The sequence below is a fragment of the Eschrichtius robustus genome, chromosome 9, assembly GCF_028021215.1.
Source record: "Eschrichtius robustus isolate mEscRob2 chromosome 9, mEscRob2.pri, whole genome shotgun sequence".
NCBI classification, from domain to species: domain Eukaryota; kingdom Metazoa; phylum Chordata; class Mammalia; order Artiodactyla; family Eschrichtiidae; genus Eschrichtius; species Eschrichtius robustus.
In genome coordinates, this window is record NC_090832.1 from 76,001,206 (window position 1) to 76,023,105 (window position 21,900).

The following is a 21,900-nucleotide window of genomic DNA, read 5'->3' on the forward strand; positions in this document are numbered from 1 at the left end:
GGCCGCAAAACTGCAGTGCAGACTTATTCACATTAGCCAAGACAGTGAAGCAATCAAAATATCCAACAAGAGGTGAATGGATAAAGAAGAAGTGCTCCATGTACACAATGGAATATTAGCCATGGAAAACAATGAACCATTGCTCTTTGAGGCACCACAAATGAGTCTGGAGATAATCACGAAACATGAGGTAACTCGGAAACCAAAGACCTCTATTCTATATCACTTATAGGCGTTATCTAATAACTGACACAAATGAATATATTTCCACAGAGAAAGACACTCACAGACTTAGAAAACAAACTATGCTCATCTAGAAGGAAAGGTGGGGGGAATGGATAAGTTAAGATTACTGTTGCTCTATGTATACAAACACATAGTATATACATATCTCAAAAAGACCGACCATGGAGCAAGGGAGGTCTGTGGAACCCTCTGTAACATTTTACATGGGAAGAGGATCTGTACTTGAATAGACATATATAATGTACAAATGAACCAGATTGTGTACACCTAGGACAGACAATATTCGAAGCTTTACCACAATTAAAAAAAAATTTAAAACCAAGAAGAAATAATGAGACATAAACTTATGGGGGTTTCTCCAGGCACATTCCAATTTAATTTACAACCTAGGAACACGACTTCCAGAAAGGCTCTGCTGCCCTAGTACCCAGACTTGGGAGTGGAGAAATGCTGCCTGCTTGAGGCCACTTCCCACAACAGCAGCTTTAAACCCATTGCTAAGGGTCACTAAATATTCACCAAACTTGCAGTTCGGGAAATGACACCTGCTCTCTAAAAAAATTCTGAGGTGGAAAATCGACCAAAAATTTCAAAATAGGGCAACCTTCCAAGAAGACATTTTCAAGAGATATATTGTACTCCCAACTGTTTCCTTTTTTTTAACAGAAAAGAAAATGGTGGAGAAACATGATGAGTTTTACGAATTTTCAAAGACATGCAAACCCAAATTACAAAACCCTATCAGCACACAGCAGCCAGTAGGGCCATTAGCATAAAGGCAGCAAACAATAAATGCTATATCGATTGTGGAGAAATGCATACCCTCGATTCTAAGGGGGACGTGGTAAGAGCCACTAATGAAAACACAAAGAAGGTGCTTTGAAAAGGGAAACACGGTGCTACCAGTCAATCAATCACACCCACTGCTGGGCCTATCACCTGAGAAAATGAGAATCAAAAAGTCACAGGCTGGCAATCCTGCACTCCAACAATATTTACCATAGCCAACACTTGGAAGCAATGAAAATGTCCATCAACCGAGGAATGCGCAAAGTAGAAGTGGTCCACGTGCACACTGGGGAATTACTCCAATAAAAACTAAAAATTAAATTTAAAAATCCAACAAAAGTAAGGAGACATCAGCTTGTGTGGGTTTGTCCGGACACACTCCACTCTAATTTATAACCGAGAAACACCACAGGCCGCAAGGGCTTTTCCCTAGTTACCATGGTGGGGACATAGAAAGGCTGCCGCCCTCTGGCATTTACCTGCAAAAGCAGCTTTAAAGCCTGTGCTAGTGGTCATTTCATAGGAACAAGTACTGCAGAACTGTAAATGAAACCTGCCCTCAAAATGTCTTGAGGGAGGTAATGGCCAAAACATTTCAAAATGTGACACATACTTTAAGAGAACACTTTGAAGAACTAAGGAGTAATCACAGGTTGAAAAATAAAAAGGACATGCCTTAAAGCTCAATTTCAACGGATTATGAGGCACAGGCGAATTCAACCACAAAGAGGTATCAGCTCACACTTGTCAGAATAACCATCAGCAAGGAAACTACAAACAATAAATGCTGAAGGTGTTGTGGAGAAATGCATACCCTCAACTTCAAGTGGGACGTAACTTGAAAAGGGCCACGAATGAGAACAGAATGGAGGTGCCTTAAAAAGGTAAACATTGAGCTACCGTATGATCCAGCAGGCCCACTCCTCGACCTATAATCTAAGAAGAAAGAATTGGAAAGACACAGGCAGGCAAATCTGCATGGCACAGTATTACAATAGCCAAGATATGGAAGTAACCAAAAAGTCCACCAACAGATGGGTGGACAAAGAAGAACTCCTCCATGTACAGATGGAATATTTGCTAGTGAAAAAAATGAAACAATGCCATTTGCAGCACCATACATGAGTCTAGACGTAATCACGCCACCTGTAGTCAGTGAGAAAGCAAAAGACACATATCCTATCATATCACTTTTAGGAGTTACTTAAAAATTGATACCAATGAAGATATTTCCACAGAGAAAGGCAATCACAGATTCATTAAAAAAACTGATGGTTCACCAAATAGAAAGGGATGAGGATTGGATACATTCCCATATTGGGGTTAACAGAGATATACATACCATGTGAAATATATAATCACCAAAGACGTACGGAAGACCAGGAGAAGACTACTCAACATTGTGTCATAACCTACATGGGAAAAGGATGCGAGGAAGAATAGATACACGTATATGTGTGAAAGAACCACATCTTGCACACCTAGAACAAACAAACCATTGTCATCAAATTTGCTGGGATAAAAAATAAAAAGTAAATTACAATTATGAACAAGAAGTAATGAGACATAAACATAAAGTGCTTTTTTCCTGGCACATTCCATTCGAATTTACAACCTAGAACACCACTTCCATTAAGGCTCTGTTTCCCCAGTTACCAAATTTGGTAAAGGAGAAATGCTGCCACCTTGTGGCCGTTTCCTGCAAGAGCAGCTTTAAACTCACAGCTAATGGTCACTTAACATTCACAAGGACTCAGGGCTGTAAAGGACACCTGCCCTAAAAAATTGTGCTGAAGTAGGGAATGGACAAAAAAATTCAAAACAGGCAAATGTTTCAAGAAGAGAGTATGAGGAGTTAAGTTTTACTCACGCTCTTTTAAAAAAAAAGGAAAATGGATAAAAGCTCAACCTCAGGGAGTGTTAGACCCATGCAATCTAATCTACAAAAAGTTTCAACTTAGACCAGTCGACTGACCATCAGCAAAATGTCTACAAACAATAAATGCTGACGGGGTTTTCAAGAACTGTATCCCCTCTACCTGCTGGTGAGACGTAAAGGGGTAACAGCCAATAATGAGAAGAGAAAGGAGCTGTGTTTAAAAGTAAAAATGGAGGTACCATTCAATCCAGCAGGCGCACCATTGGACCTCTCACCTGAGAAGACAAGAATCGAGAAGACACAGGCCGCAAAACTGCAGTGCAGACTTATTCACATTAGCCAAGACAGTGAAGCAATCAAAATATCCAACAAGAGGTGAATGGATAAAGAAGAAGTGGTCCATGTACACAATGGAATATTAGCCATGGAAAACAATGAACCATTGCTCTTTGAGGCACCACAAATGAGTCTGGAGATAATCACGAAACATGAGGTAACTCGGAAACCAAAGACCTGTATTCTATATCACTTATAGGCGTTATCTAATAACTGACACAAATGAATATATTTCCACAGAGAAAGACACTCACAGACTTAGAAAACAAACTATGCTCATCTAAAAGGAAAGGTGGGGGGAATGGATAAGTTAAGATTAGTGTTGCTCTATGTATACAAACACATAGTATATACATATCTCAAAAAGACCGACCATCTAGCAAGGGAGGTCTGTGGAACACTCTGTAACATTTAACATGGGAAGAGGATCTGTACTTGAATAGACATATATAATGTACAAATGAACCAGATTGTGTACACCTAGGACAGACAATATTCGAAGCTTTACCACAATTAAAAAAAAATTTAAAACCAAGAAGAAATAATGAGACATAAACTTATGGGGGTTTCTCCAGGCACATTCCAATTTAATTTACAACCTAGGAACACGACTTCCAGAAAGGCTCTGCTGCCCTAGTACCCAGATTTGGGAGTGGAGAAATGCTGCCTGCTTGAGGCCACTTCCCACAACAGCAGCTTTAAACCCATTGCTAAGGGTCACTAAATATTCACCAAACTTGCAGTTCGGGAAATGACACCTGCTCTGTAAAAAAATTCTGAGGTGGAAAATCGACCAAAAATTTCAAAATAGGGCAACCTTCCAAGAAGACATTTTCAAGAGATATATTGTACTCCCAACTGTTTCCTTTTTTTTAACAGAAAAGAAAATGGTGGAGAAACATGATGAGTTTTACGAATTTTCAAAGACATGCAAACCCAAATTACAAAACCCTATCAGCACACAGCAGCCAGTAGGGCCATTAGCATAAAGGCAGCAAACAATAAATGCTATATCGATTGTGGAGAAATGCATACCCTCGATTCTAAGGGGGACGTGGTAAGAGCCACTAATGAAAACACAAAGAAGGTGCTTTGAAAAGGGAAACACGGTGCTACCAGTCAATCAATCACACCCACTGCTGGGCCTATTACCTGAGAAAATGAGAATCAAAAAGTCACAGGCTGGCAATCCTGCACTCCAACAATATTTACCATAGCCAACACTTGGAAGCAATGAAAATGTCCATCAACCGAGGAATGCGCAAAGTAGAAGTGGTCCACGTGCACACTGGGGAATTACTCCAATAAAAACTAAAAATTAAATTTAAAAATCCAACAAAAGTAAGGAGACATCAGCTTGTGTGGGTTTGTCCGGACACACTCCACTCTAATTTATAACCGAGAAACACCACAGGCCGCAAGGGCTTTTCCCTAGTTACCATGGTGGGGACATAGAAAGGCTGCCGCCCTCTGGCATTTACCTGCAAAAGCAGCTTTAAAGCCTGTGCTAGTGGTCATTTCATAGGAACAAGTACTGCAGAACTGTAAATGAAACCTGCCCTCAAAATGTCTTGAGGGAGGTAATGGCCAAAACATTTCAAAATGTGACACATACATTAAGAGAACACTTTGAAGAACTAAGGGGTAATCACAGGTTGAAAAATAAAAAGGACATGCCTTAAAGCTCAATTTCAACGGATTATGAGGCACAGGCGAATTCAACCACAAAGAGGTATCAGCTCACACTTGTCAGAATAACCATCAGCAAGGAAACTACAAACAATAAATGCTGAAGGTGTTGTGGAGAAATGCATACCCTCAACTTCAAGTGGGACGTAACTTGAAAAGGGCCACGAATGAGAACAGAATGGAGGTGCCTTAAAAAGGTAAACATTGAGCTACCGTATGATCCAGCAGGCCCACTCCTCGACCTATAATCTAAGAAGAAAGAATTGGAAAGACACAGGCAGGCAAATCTGCATGGCACAGTATTACAATAGCCAAGATATGGAAGTAACCAAAAAGTCCACCAACAGATGGGTGGACAAAGAAGAACTCCTCCATGTACAGATGGAATATTCGCTAGTGAAAAAAATGAAACAATGCCATTTGCAGCACCATACATGAGTCTAGACGTAATCACGCCACCTGTAGTCAGTGAGAAAGCAAAAGTCACATATCCTATCATATCACTTTTAGGAGTTACTTAAAAATTGATACCAATGAAGATATTTCCACAGAGAAAGGCAATCACAGATTCATTAAAAAAACTGATGGTTCACCAAATAGAAAGGGATGAGGATTGGATACATTCCCATATTGGGGTTAACAGAGATATACATACCATGTGAAATATATAATCACCAAAGACGTACGGAAGACCAGGAGAAGACTACTCAACATTGTGTCATAACCTACATGGGAAAAGGATGCGAGGAAGAATAGATACACGTATATGTGTGAAAGAACCACATCTTGCACACCTAGAACAAACAAACCATTATCATCAAATTTGCTGGGATAAAAAATAAAAAGTAAATTACAATTATGAACAAGAAGTAATGAGACATAAACATAAAGTGCTTTTTTCCTGGCACATTCCATTCGAATTTACAACCTAGAACACCACTTCCATTAAGGCTCTGTTTCCCCAGTTACCAAATTTGGTAAAGGAGAAATGCTGCCACCTTGTGGCCGTTTCCTGCAAGAGCAGCTTTAAACTCACAGCTAATGGTCACTTAACATTCACAAGTACTCAGGGCTGTAAAGGACACCTGCCCTAAAAAATTGTGGTGAAGTAGGGAATAGACAAAAAAATTCAAAACAGGCAAATGTTTCAAGAAGAGAGTATGAGGAGTTAAGTTTTACTCACGCTCTTTTAAAAAAAAAGGAAAATGGATAAAAGCTCAACCTCAGGGAGTGTTAGACCCATGCAATCTAATCTACAAAAAGTTTCAACTTAGACCAGTCGACTGACCATCAGCAAAATGTCTACAAACAATAAATGCTGACGGGGTTTTCAAGAACTGTATCCCCTCTACCTGCTGGTGAGACGTAAAGGGGTAACAGCCAATAATGAGAAGAGAAAGGAGCTGTGTTTAAAAGTAAAAATGGAGGTACCATTCAATCCAGCAGGCGCACCATTGGACCTCTCACCTGAGAAGACAAGAATCGAGCAGACACAGGCCGCAAAACCTGCAGTGCAGCCTTATTCACAATAGCCAAGACAGTGAAGCAATCAAAATATCCAACAAGAGGTGAATGGATAAAGAAGAAGTGGTCCATGTACACAATGGAATATTAGCCATGGAAAACAATGAACCATTGCTCTTTGAGGCACCACAAATGGGTCTGGAGATAGTCACGAAACATGAGGTAGCTCGGAAACCAAAGACCTGTATTCTATGATATCACTTATAGGCGTTATCTAATAACTGACCCAAATGAATATATTTCCACAGAGAAAGACACTCACAGACTTAGAAAACAAACTATGCTCATCTAAAAGGAAAGGTGGGGGGAATGGATAAGTTAAGATTAGTGTTGCTCTATGTATACAAACACATAGTATATGCATATCTCAAAAAGACCGACCATCTAGCAAGGGAGGTCTGTGGAACACTCTGTAACATTTAACATGGGAAGAGGATCTGTACTTGAATAGACATATATAATGTATAAATGAACCAGATTGTGTACACCTAGGACAGACAATATTCGAAGCTTTACCACAATTAAAAAAAAATTTAAAACCAAGAAGAAATAATGAGACATAAACTTATGGGGGTTTCTCCAGGCACATTCCAATTTAATTTACAACCTAGGAACACGACTTCCAGAAAGGCTCTGCTGCCCTAGTACCCAGATTTGGGAGTGGAGAAATGCTGCCTGCTTGAGGCCACTTCCCACAACAGCAGCTTTAAACCCATTGCTAAGGGTCACTAAATATTCACCAAACTTGCAGTTCGGGAAATGACACCTGCTCTCTAAAAAAATTCTGAGGTGGAAAATCGACCAAAAATTTCAAAATAGGGCAACCTTCCAAGAAGACATTTTCAAGAGATATATTGTACTCCCAACTGTTTCCTTTTTTTTAACAGAAAAGAAAATGGTGGAGAAACATGATGAGTTTTACGAATTTTCAAAGACATGCAAACCCAAATTACAAAACCCTATCAGCACACAGCAGCCAGTAGGGCCATTAGCATAAAGGCAGCAAACAATAAATGCTATATCGATTGTGGAGAAATGCATACCCTCGATTCTAAGGGGGACGTGGTAAGAGCCACTAATGAAAACACAAAGAAGGTGCTTTGAAAAGGGAAACACGGTGCTACCAGTCAATCAATCACACCCACTGCTGGGCCTATCACCTGAGAAAATGAGAATCAAAAAGTCACAGGCTGGCAATCCTGCACTCCAACAATATTTACCATAGCCAACACTTGGAAGCAATGAAAATGTCCATCAACCGAGGAATGCGCAAAGTAGAAGTGGTCCACGTGCACACTGGGGAATTACTCCAATAAAAACTAAAAATTAAATTTAAAAATCCAACAAAAGTAAGGAGACATCAGCTTGTGTGGGTTTGTCCGGACACACTCCACTCTAATTTATAACCGAGAAACACCACAGGCCGCAAGGGCTTTTCCCTAGTTACCATGGTGGGGACATAGAAAGGCTGCCGCCCTCTGGCATTTACCTGCAAAAGCAGCTTTAAAGCCTGTGCTAGTGGTCATTTCATAGGAACAAGTACTGCAGAACTGTAAATGAAACCTGCCCTCAAAATGTCTTGAGGGAGGTAATGGCCAAAACATTTCAAAATGTGACACATACTTTAAGAGAACACTTTGAAGAACTAAGGGGTAATCACAGGTTGAAAAATAAAAAGGACATGCCTTAAAGCTCAATTTCAACGGATTATGAGGCACAGGCGAATTCAACCACAAAGAGGTATCAGCTCACACTTGTCAGAATAACCATCAGCAAGGAAACTACAAACAATAAATGCTGAAGGTGTTGTGGAGAAATGCATACCCTCAACTTCAAGTGGGACGTAACTTGAAAAGGGCCACGAATGAGAACAGAATGGAGGTGCCTTAAAAAGGTAAACATTGAGCTACCGTATGATCCAGCAGGCCCACTCCTCGACCTATAATCTAAGAAGAAAGAATTGGAAAGACACAGGCAGGCAAATCTGCATGGCACAGTATTACGATAGCCAAGATATGGAAGTAACCAAAAAGTCCACCAACAGATGGGTGGACAAAGAAGAACTCCTCCATGTACAGATGGAATATTCGCTAGTGAAAAAAATGAAACAATGCCATTTGCAGCACCATACATGAGTCTAGACGTAATCACGCCACCTGTAGTCAGTGAGAAAGCAAAAGACACATATCCTATCATATCACTTTTAGGAGTTACTTAAAAATTGATACCAATGAAGATATTTCCACAGAGAAAGGCAATCACAGATTCATTAAAAAAACTGATGGTTCACCAAATAGAAAGGGATGAGGATTGGATACATTACCATATTGGGGTTAACAGAGATATACATACCATGTGAAATATATAATCACCAAAGACGTACGGAAGACCAGGAGAAGACTACTCAACATTGTGTCATAACCTACATGGGAAAAGGATGCGAGGAAGAATAGATACACGTATATGTGTGAAAGAACCACATCTTGCACACCTAGAACAAACAAACCATTGTAATCAAATTTGCTGGGATAAAAAATAAAAAGTAAATTACAATTATGAACAAGAAGTAATGAGACATAAACATAAAGTGCTTTTTTCCTGGCACATTCCATTCGAATTTACAACCTAGAACACCACTTCCATTAAGGCTCTGTTTCCCCAGTTACCAAATTTGGTAAAGGAGAAATGCTGCCACCTTGTGGCCGTTTCCTGCAAGAGCAGCTTTAAACTCACAGCTAATGGTCACTTAACATTCACAAGGACTCAGGGCTGTAAAGGACACCTGCTCTAAAAAATTGTGCTGAAGTAGGGAATGGACAAAAAAATTCAAAACAGGCAAATGTTTCAAGAAGAGAATATGAGGAGTTAAGTATTACTCACGCTCTTTTAAAAAAAAAGGAAAATGGATAAAAGCTCAACCTCAGGGAGTGTTAGACCCATGCAATCTAATCTACAAAAAGTTTCAACTTAGACCAGTCGACTGACCATCAGCAAAATGTCTACAAACAATAAATGCTGACGGGGTTTTCAAGAACTGTATCCCCTCTACCTGCTGGTGAGACGTAAAGGGGTAACAGCCAATAATGAGAAGAGAAAGGAGCTGTGTTTAAAAGTAAAAATGGAGGTACCATTCAATCCAGCAGGCGCACCATTGGACCTCTCACCTGAGAAGACAAGAATCGAGAAGACACAGGCCGCAAAAGCTGCAGTGCAGCCTTATTCACAATAGCCAAGACAGTGAAGCAATCAAAATATATAACAAGAGGTGAATGGATAAAGAAGAAGTGGTCCATGTACACAATGGAATATTAGCCATGGAAAACAATGAACCATTGCTCTTTGAGGCACCACAAATGGGTCTGGAGATAGTCACGAAACATGAGGTAGCTCGGAAACCAAAGACCTGTATTCTATGATATCACTTATAGGCGTTATCTAATAACTGACCCAAATGAATATATTTCCACAGAGAAAGACACTCACAGACTTAGAAAACAAACTATGCTCATCTAAAAGGAAAGGTGGGGGGAATGGATAAGTTAAGATTAGTGTTGCTCTATGTATACAAACACATAGTATATACATATCTCAAAAAGACCGACCATGGAGCAAGGGAGGTCTGTGGAACCCTCTGTAACATTTTACATGGGAAGAGGATCTGTACTTGAATAGACATATATAATGTACAAATGAACCAGATTGTGTACACCTAGGACAGACAATATTCGAAGCTTTACCACAATTAAAAAAAAATTTAAAACCAAGAAGAAATAATGAGACATAAACTTATGGGGGTTTCTCCAGGCACATTCCAATTTAATTTACAACCTAGGAACACGACTTCCAGAAAGGCTCTGCTGCCCTAGTACCCAGATTTGGGAGTGGAGAAATGCTGCCTGCTTGAGGCCACTTCCCACAACAGCAGCTTTAAACCCATTCCTAAGGGTCACTAAATATTCACCAAACTTGCAGTTCGGGAAATGACACCTGCTCTCTAAAAAAATTCTGAGGTGGAAAATCGACCAAAAATTTCAAAATAGGGCAACCTTCCAAGAAGACATTTTCAAGAGATATATTGTACTCCCAACTGTTTCCTTTTTTTTAACAGAAAAGAAAATGGTGGAGAAACATGATGAGTTTTACGAATTTTCAAAGACATGCAAACCCAAATTACAAAACCCTATCAGCAGACAGCAGCCAGTAGGGCCATTAGCATAAAGGCAGCAAATAATAAATGCTATATCGATTGTGGAGAAATGCATACCCTCGATTCTAAGGGGGACGTGGTAAGAGCCACTAATGAAAACACAAAGAAGGTGCTTTGAAAAGGGAAACACGGTGCTACCAGTCAATCAATCACACCCACTGCTGGGCCTATCACCTGAGAAAATGAGAATCAAAAAGTCACAGGCTGGCAATCCTGCACTCCAACAATATTTACCATAGCCAACACTTGGAAGCAATGAAAATGTCCATCAACCGAGGAATGCGCAAAGTAGAAGTGGTCCACGTGCACACTGGGGAATTACTCCAATAAAAACTAAAAATTAAATTTAAAAATCCAACAAAAGTAAGGAGACATCAGCTTGTGTGGGTTTGTCCGGACACACTCCACTCTAATTTATAACCGAGAAACACCACAGGCCGCAAGGGCTTTTCCCTAGTTACCATGGTGGGGACATAGAAAGGCTGCCGCCCTCTGGCATTTACCTGCAAAAGCAGCTTTAAAGCCTGTGCTAGTGGTCATTTCATAGGAACAAGTACTGCAGAACTGTAAATGAAACCTGCCCTCAAAATGTCTTGAGGGAGGTAATGGCCAAAACATTTCAAAATGTGACACATACTTTAAGAGAACACTTTGAAGAACTAAGGGGTAATCACAGGTTGAAAAATAAAAAGGACATGCCTTAAAGCTCAATTTCAACGGATTATGAGGCACAGGCGAATTCAACCACAAAGAGGTATCAGCTCACACTTGTCAGAATAACCATCAGCAAGGAAACTACAAACAATAAATGCTGAAGGTGTTGTGGAGAAATGCATACCCTCAACTTCAAGTGGGACGTAACTTGAAAAGGGCCACGAATGAGAACAGAATGGAGGTGCCTTAAAAAGGTAAACATTGAGCTACCGTATGATCCAGCAGGCCCACTCCTCGACCTATAATCTAAGAAGAAAGAATTGGAAAGACACAGGCAGGAAATCTGCATGGCACAGTATTACAATAGCCAAGATATGGAAGTAACCAAAAAGTCCACCAACAGATGGGTGGACAAAGAAGAACTCCTCCATGTACAGATGGAATATTCGCTAGTGAAAAAAATGAAACAATGCCATTTGCAGCACCATACATGAGTCTAGACGTAATCACGCCACCTGTAGTCAGTGAGAAAGCAAAAGACACATATCCTATCATATCACTTTTAGGAGTTACTTAAAAATTGATACCAATGAAGATATTTCCACAGAGAAAGGCAATCACAGATTCATTAAAAAAACTGATGGTTCACCAAATAGAAAGGGATGAGGATTGGATACATTACCATATTGGGGTTAACAGAGATATACATACCATGTGAAATATATAATCACCAAAGACGTACGGAAGACCAGGAGAAGACTACTCCTCATTGTGTCATAACCTACATGGGAAAAGGATGCGAGGAAGAATAGATACACGTATATGTGTGAAAGAACCACATCTTGCACACCTAGAACAAACAAACCATTGTAATCAAATTTGCTGGGATAAAAAATAAAAAGTAAATTACAATTATGAACAAGAAGTAATGAGACATAAACATAAAGTGCTTTTTTCCTGGCACATTCCATTCGAATTTACAACCTAGAACACCACTTCCATTAAGGCTCTGTTTCCCCAGTTACCAAATTTGGTAAAGGAGAAATGCTGCCACCTTGTGGCCGTTTCCTGCAAGTGCAGCTTTAAACTCACAGCTAATGGTCACTTAACATTCACAAGGACTCAGGGCTGTAAAGGACACCTGCCCTAAAAAATTGTGCTGAAGTAGGGAATGGACAAAAAAATTCAAAACAGGCAAATGTTTCAAGAAGAGAGTATGAGGAGTTAAGTTTTACTCACGCTCTTTTAAAAAAAAAGGAAAATGGATAAAAGCTCAACCTCAGGGAGTGTTAGACCCATGCAATCTAATCTACAAAAAGTTTCAACTTAGACCAGTCGACTGACCATCAGCAAAATGTCTACAAACAATAAATGCTGACGGGGTTTTCAAGAACTGTATCCCCTCTACCTGCTGGTGAGACGTAAAGGGGTAACAGCCAATAATGAGAAGAGAAAGGAGCTGTGTTTAAAAGTAAAAATGGAGGTACCATTCAATCCAGCAGGCGCACCATTGGACCTCTCACCTGAGAAGACAAGAATCGAGAAGACACAGGCCGCAAAAGCTGCAGTGCAGCTTTATTCACAATAGCCAAGATAGTGAAGCAATCAAAATATCCAACAAGAGGTGAATGGATAAAGAAGAAGTGGTCCATGTACACAATGGAATATTAGCCATGGAAAACAATGAACCATTGCTCTTTGAGGCACCACAAATGGGTCTGGAGATAGTCACGAAACATGAGGTAGCTCGGAAACCAAAGACCTGTATTCTATGATATCACTTATAGGCGTTATCTAATAACTGACCCAAATGAATATATTTCCACAGAGAAAGACACTCACAGACTTAGAAAACAAACTATGCTCATCTAAAAGGAAAGGTGGGGGGAATGGATAAGTTAAGATTAGTGTTGCTCTATGTATACAAACACATAGTATATACATATCTCAAAAAGACCGACCATGGAGCAAGGGAGGTCTGTGGAACCCTCTGTAACATTTTACATGTGAAGAGGATCTGTACTTGAATAGACATATATAATGTACAAATGAACCAGATTGTGTACACCTAGGACAGACAATATTCGAAGCTTTACCACAATTAAAAAAAAAATTAAAACCAAGAAGAAATAATGAGACATAAACTTACGGGGGTTTCTCCAGGCACATTCCAATTTAATTTACAACCTAGGAACACGACTTCCAGAAAGGCTCTGCTGCCCTAGTACCCAGATTTGGGAGTGGAGAAATGCTGCCTGCTTGAGGCCACTTCCCACAACAGCAGCTTTAAACCCATTGCTAAGGGTCACTAAATATTCACCAAACTTGCAGTTCGGGAAATGACACCTGCTCTCTAAAAAAATTCTGAGGTGGAAAATCGACCAAAAATTTCAAAATAGGGCAACCTTCCAAGAAAACAATTTCAAGAAATATATTGTACTCCCAACTGTTTCCTTTTTTTTAACAGAAAAGAAAACGGTGGAGAAACATGATGAGTTTTACGAATTTTCAAAGACATGCAAACCCAAATTACAAAACCCTATCAGCACACAGCAGCCAGTAGGGCCATTAGCATAAAGGCAGCAAACAATAAATGCTAAATCGATTGTGGAGAAATGCATACCCTCGATTCTAAGGGGGACGTGGTAAGAGCCACTAATGAAAACACAAAGAAGGTGCTTTGAAAAGGGAAACACGGTGCTACCAGTCAATCAGTCACACACACTGCTGGGCCTATCACCTGAGAAAATGAGAATCAAAAAGTCACAGGCTGGCAATCCTGCACTCCAACAATATTTACCATAGCCTACACTTGGAAGAAATGAAAATGTCCATCAACCGAGGAATGCGCAAAGTAGAAGTGGTCCACGTGCACACTGGGGAATTACTCCAATAAAAACTAAAAATTAAATTTAAAAATCCAACAAAAGTAAGGAGACATCAGCTTGTGTGGGTTTGTCCGGGCACACTCCACTCTAATTTATAACCGAGAAACACCACAGGCCGCAAGGGCTTTTCCCTAGTTACCATGGTGGGGACATAGAAAGGCTGCCGCCCTCTGGCATTTACCTGCAAAAGCAGCTTTAAAGCCTTTGCTAATGGTCATTTCATAGGAACAAGTACTGCAGAACTGTAAATGAAACCTGCCCTCAAAATGTCTTGAGGGAGGTAATGGCCAAAACATTTCAAAATGTGACACATACTTTAAGAGAACACTTTGAAGAACTATGGGGTAATCACAGGTTGAAAAATAAAAAGGACATGCCTTAAAGCTCAATTTCAACGGATTATGAGGCACAGGCGAATTCAACCACAAAGAGGTATCAGCTGACACTTGTCAGAATAACCATCAGCAAGGAAACTACAAACAATAAATGCTGAAGGTGTTGTGGAGAAATGCATACCCTCAACTTCAAGTGGGACATAACTTGAAAAGGGCCACGAATGAGAACAGAATGGAGGTGCCTTAAAAAGGTAAACATTGAGCTACCATATGATCCAGCAGGCCCACTCCTCGACCTATAATCTAAGAAGAAAGAATTGGAAAGACACAGGCAGGCAAATCTGCATGGCACAGTATTACATTAGCCAAGATATGGAAGTAACCAAAAAGTCCACCAACAGATGGGTGGACAAAGAAGAACTCCTCCATGTACAGATGGAATATTCACTAGTGAAAAAAATGAAACAATGCCATTTGCAGCACCATACATGAGTCTAGACGTAATCACGCCACCTGTAGTCAGTGAGAAAGCAAAAGACACATATCCTATCATATCACTTTTAGGAGTTACTTAAAAATTGATACCAATGAAGATATTTCCACAGAGAAAGGCAATCACAGATTCATTAAAAAAACTGATGGTTCACCAAATAGAAAGGGATGAGGATTGGATACATTACCATATTGGGGTTAACAGAGATATACATACCATGTGAAATATATAATCACCAAAGACGTACGGAAGACCAGGAGAAGACTACTCAACATTGTGTCATAACCTACATGGGAAAAGGATGCGAGGAAGAATAGATACACGTATATGTGTGAAAGAACCACATCTTGCACACCTAGAACAAACAAACCATTGTAATCAAATTTGCTGGGATAAAAAATAAAAAGTAAATTACAATTATGAACAAGAAGTAATGAGACATAAACATAAAGTGCTTTTTTCCTGGCACATTCCATTCGAATTTACAACCTAGAACACCACTTCCATTAAGGCTCTGTTTCCCCAGTTACCAAATTTGGTAAAGGAGAAATGCTGCCACCTTGTGGCCGTTTCCTGCAAGAGCAGCTTTAAACTCACAGCTAATGGTCACTTAACATTCACAAGGACTCAGGGCTGTAAAGGACACCTGCCCTAAAAAATTGTGCTGAAGTAGGGAATGGACAAAAAAATTCAAAACAGGCAAATGTTTCAAGAAGAGAGTATGAGGAGTTAAGTTTTACTCACGCTCTTTTAAAAAAAAAGGAAAATGGATAAAAGCTCAACCTCAGGGAGTGTTAGACCCATGCAATCTAATCTACAAAAAGTTTCAACTTAGACCAGTCGACTGACCATCAGCAAAATGTCTACAAACAATAAATGCTGACGGGGTTTTCAAGAACTGTATCCCCTCTACCTGCTGGTGAGACGTAAAGGGGTAACAGCCAATAATGAGAAGAGAAAGGAGCTGTGTTTAAAAGTAAAAATGGAGGTACCATTCAATCCAGCAGGCGCACCATTGGACCTCTCACCTGAGAAGACAAGAATCGAGAAGACACAGGCCGCAAAAGCTGCAGTGCAGCCTTATTCACAATAGCCAAGACAGTGAAGCAATCAAAATATCCAACAAGAGGTGAATGGATAAAGAAGAAGTGGTCCATGTACACAATGGAATATTAGCCATGGAAAACAATGAACCATTGCTCTTTGAGGCACCACAAATGGGTCTGGAGATAATCACGAAACATGAGGTAGCTCGGAAACCAAAGACCTGTATTCTATGATATCACTTATAGGCGTTATCTAATAACTGACACAAATGAATATATTTCCACAGAGAAAGACACTCACAGACTTAGAAAACAAACTATGCTCATCTAAAAGGAAAGGTGGGGGGAATGGATAAGTTAAGATTAGTGTTGCTCTATGTATACAAACACATAGTATATACATATCTCAAAAAGACCGACCATGGAGCAAGGGAGGTCTGTGGAACCATCTGTAACATTTTACATGGGAAGAGGATCTGTACTTGAATAGACATATATAATGTACAAATGAACCAGATTGTGTACACCTAGGACAGACAATATTCGAAGCTTTACCACAATTAAAAAAAAAATTAAAACCAAGAAGAAATAATGAGACATAAACTTACGGGGGTTTCTCCAGGCACATTCCAATTTAATTTACAACCTAGGAACACGACTTCCAGAAAGGCTCTGCTGCCCTAGTACCCAGATTTGGGAGTGGAGAAATGCTGCCTGCTTGAGGCCACTTCCCACAACAGCAGCTTTAAACCCATTCCTAAGGGTCACTAAATATTCACCAAACTTGCAGTTCGGGAAATGACACCTGCTCTCTAAAAAAATTCTGAGGTGGAAAATCGACCAAAAATTTCAAAATAGGGCAACCTTCCAAGAAGACATTTTCAAGAGATATATTGTACTCCCAACTGTTTCCTTTTTTTTAACAGAAAAGAAAACGGTGGAGAAACATGATGAGTTTTACGAATTTTCAAAGACATGCAAACCCAAATTACAAAACCCTATCAGCACACAGCAGCCAGTAGGGCCATTAGCATAAAGGCAGCAAACAATAAATGCTAAATCGATTGTGGAGAAATGCATACCCTCGATTCTAAGGGGGACGTGGTAAGAGCCACTAATGAAAACACAAAGAAGGTGCTTTGAAAAGGGAAACACGGTGCTACCAGTCAATCAGTCACACCCACTGCTGGGCCTATCACCTGAGAAAATGAGAATCAAAAAGTCACAGGCTGGCAATCCTGCACTCCAACAATATTTACCATAGCCTACACTTGGAAGAAATGAAAATGTCCATCAACCGAGGAATGCGCAAAGTAGAAGTGGTCCACGTGCACACTGGGGAATTACTCCAATAAAAACTAAAAATTAAATTTAAAAATCCAACAAAAGTAAGGAGACATCAGCTTGTGTGGGTTTGTCCGGGCACACTCCACTCTAATTTATAACCGAGAAACACCACAGGCCGCAAGGGCTTTTCCCTAGTTACCATGGTGGGGACATAGAAAGGCTGCCGCCCTCTGGCATTTACCTGCAAAAGCAGCTTTAAAGCCTGTGCTAATGGTCATTTCATAGGAACAAGTACTGCAGAACTGTAAATGAAACCTGCCCTCAAAATGTCTTGAGGGAGGTAATGGCCAAAACATTTCAAAATGTGACACATACTTTAAGAGAACACTTTGAAGAACTATGGGGTAATCACAGGTTGAAAAATAAAAAGGACATGCCTTAAAGCTCAATTTCAACGGATTATGAGGCACAGGCGAATTCAACCACAAAGAGGTATCAGCTGACACTTGTCAGAATAACCATCAGCAAGGAAACTACAAACAATAAATGCTGAAGGTGTTGTGGAGAAATGCATACCCTCAACTTCAAGTGGGACATAACTTGAAAAGGGCCACGAATGAGAAAAGAATGGAGGTGCCTTAAAAAGGTAAACATTGAGCTACCATATGATCCAGCAGGCCCACTCCTCGACCTATAATCTAAGAAGAAAGAATTGGAAAGACACAGGCAGGCAAATCTGCATGGCACAGTATTACGATAGCCAAGATATGGAAGTAACCAAAAAGTCCACCAACAGATGGGTGGACAAAGAAGAACTCCTCCATGTACAGATGGAATATTCGCTAGTGAAAAAAATGAAACAATGCCATTTGCAGCACCATACATGAGTCTAGACATAATCACGCCACCTGTAGTCAGTGAGAAAGCAAAAGACACATATCCTATCATATCACTTTTAGGAGTTACTTAAAAATTGATACCAATGAAGATATTTCCACAGAGAAAGGCAATCACAGATTCATTAAAAAAACTGATGGTTCACCAAATAGAAAGGGATGAGGATTGGATACATTACCATATTGGGGTTAACAGAGATATACATACCATGTGAAATATATAATCACCAAAGACGTACGGAAGACCAGGAGAAGACTACTCAACATTGTGTCATAACCTACATGGGAAAAGGATGCGAGGAAGAATAGATTCACGTATATGTGTGAAAGAACCACATCTTGCACACCTAGAACAAACAAACCATTGTAATCAAATTTGCTGGGATAAAAAATAAAAAGTAAATTACAATTATGAACAAGAAGTAATGAGACATAAACATAAAGTGCTTTTTCCCTGGCACATTCCATTCGAATATACAACCTAGAACACCACTTCCATTAAGGCTCTGTTTCCCCAGTTACCAAATTTGGTAAAGGAGAAATGCTGCCACCTTGTGGCCGTTTCCTGCAAGAGCAGCTTTAAACTCACAGCTAATGGTCACTTAACATTCACAAGGACTCAGGGCTGTAAAGGACACCTGCCCTAAAAAATTGTGCTGAAGTAGGGAATGGACAAAAAAATTCAAAACAGGCAGATGTTTCAAGAAGAGAGTATGAGGAGTTAGGTTTTACTCACGCTCTTTTAAAAAAAAAGGAAAATGGATAAAAGCTCAACCTCAGGGAGTGTTAGACCCATGCAATCTTATCTACAAAAAGTTTCAACTTAGACCAGTCGACTGACCATCAGCAAAATGTCTACAAACAATAAATGCTGACGGGGTTTTCAAGAACTGTATCCCCTCTACCTGCTGGTGAGAAGTAAAGGGGTAACAGCCAATAATGAGAAGAGAAAGGAGCTGTGTTTAAAAGTAAAAATGGAGGTACCATTCAGTCCAGCAGGCGCACCATTGGACCTCTCACCTGAGAAGACAAGAATCGAGAAGACACAGGCCGCAAAAGCTGCAGTGCAGCCTTATTCACAATAGCCAAGACAGTGAAGCAATCAAAATATCCAACAAGAGGTGAATGGATAAAGAAGAAGTGGTCCATGTACACAATGGAATATTAGGCATGGAAAACAATGAACCATTGCTCTTTGAGGCACCACAAATGAGTCTGGAGATAATCACGAAACATGAGGTAACTCGGAAACCAAAGACCTGTATTCTATGATATCACTTATAGCCGTTATCTAATAACTGACACAAATGAATATATTTCCACAGAGAAAGACACTCACAGACTTAGAAAACAAACTATGCTCATCTAAAAGGAAAGGTGGGGGGAATGGATAAGTTAAGATTAGTGTTGCTCTATGTATACAAACACATAGTATATACATATCTCAAAAAGACCGACCATAGAGCAAGGGAGGTCTGTGGAACCCTCTGTAACATTTTACATGGGAAGAGGATCTGTACTTGAATAGACATATATAATGTACAAATGAACCAGATTGTGTACACCTAGGACAGAGAATATTCGAAGTTTTACCCCAATTAAAAAAAATTTTAAAACCAAGAAGAAATAATGAGACATAAACTTATGGGGGTTTCTCCAGGCACATTCCAATTTAATTTACAACCTAAGAACACGACTTCCAGAAAGGCTCTGCTGCCCTAGTACCCAGATTTGGGAGTGGAGAAATGCTGCCTACTTGAGGCCACTTCCCACAACAGCAGCTTTAAACCCATTGCTAATGGTCACTAAATATTCACCAAACTTGCAGTTCGGGAAATGACACCTGCTCTCTAAAAAAATTCTGAGGTGGAAAATCGACCAAAAATTTCAAAATAGGGCATTCTTCCAAGAAGACATTTTCAAGAGATATATTGTACTCCCAACTGTTTCCTTTCTTTTAACAGAAAAGAAAACGGTGGAGAAACATGATGAGTTTTAAGAATTTTCAAAGACATGCAAACCCAAATTACAAAACCCTATCAGCATACAGCAGCCAGTAGGGCCATTAGCATAAAGGCAGCAAACAATAAATGCTAAATCGATTGTGGAGAAATGCATACCCTCGATTCTAAGGGGGACGTGGTAAGAGCGACTAATGAAAACACAAAGAAGGTGCTTTGAAAAGGGAAACACGGTGCTACCAGTCAATCAATCACACCCACTGCTGGGCATATCAACTGAGAAAATGAGAATCACAAAGTCACAGGCTGGCAATCCTGCACTCCAACAATATTTACCAGAGCCAAAACTTGGAAGCAATGAAAATGTCCATCAACTGAGGAATGCGCAAAGTAGAAGTGGTCCACGTGCACACTGGGGAACTTCTCCAATAAAAACTAAAAATTAAATTTAAAAATCCAACAAAAGTAAGGAGACATCAGCTTGTGTGGGTTTGTCCGGGCACACTCCACTCTAATTTATAACCGAGAAACACCACAGGCCTCAAGGGCTTTTCCCTAGTTACCATGGTGGGGACATAGAAAGGCTGCCGCCCTCTGGCATTTACCTGCAAAAGCAGCTTTAAAGCCTGTGCTAATGGTCATTTCATAGGAACAAGTACTGCAGAACTGTAAATGAAACCTACCCTCAAAATGTCTTGAGGGAGGTAATGGCCAAAACATTTCAAAATGTGACACATACTTTAAGAGAACACTTTGAAGAACTAAGGGGTAATCACAGGTTGAAAAATAAAAAGGACATGCCTTAAAGCTAAATTTCAACGGATTATGAGGCACAGGCGAATTCAACCACAAAGAGGTATCAGCTCACACTTGTCAGAATAACCATCAGCAAGGAAACTACAAACAATAAATGCTGAAGGTGTTGTGGAGAAATGCATACCCTCAACTTCAAGTGGGACGTAACTTGAAAAGGGCCACGAATGAGAACAGAATGGAGGTGCCTTAAAAAGGTAAACATTGAGCTACCGTATGATCCAGCAGGCCCACTCCTCGACCTATAATCTAAGAAGAAAGAATTGGAAAGACACAGGCAGGCAAATCTGCATGGCACAGTATTACAATAGCCAAGATATGGAAGTAACCAAAAAGTCCACCAACAGATGGGTGGACAAAGAAGAACTCCTCCATGTACAGATGGAATATTCGCTAGTGAAAAAAATGAAACAATGCCATTTACAGCACCATACATGAGTCTAGACGTAATCACGCCACCTGTAGTAAGTGAGAAAGCAAAAGACACATATCCTATCATATCACTTTTAGGAGTTACTTAAAAATTGATACCAATGAAGATATTTCCACAGAGAAAGGCAATCACAGATTCATTAAAAAAATCTTATGGTTCACCAAATAGAAAGGGATGAGGATTGGATACATTACCATATTGGGGTTAACAGAGATATACATACCATGTGAAATATATAATCACCAAAGACGTACGGAAGACCAGGAGAAGACTACTCAACATTGTGTCATAACCTACATGGGAAAAGGATGCGAGGAAGAATAGATACACGTATATGTGTGAAAGAACCACATCTTGCACACCTAGAACAAACAAACCATTGTAATCAAATTTGCTGTGATAAAAAATAAAAAGTAAATTACAA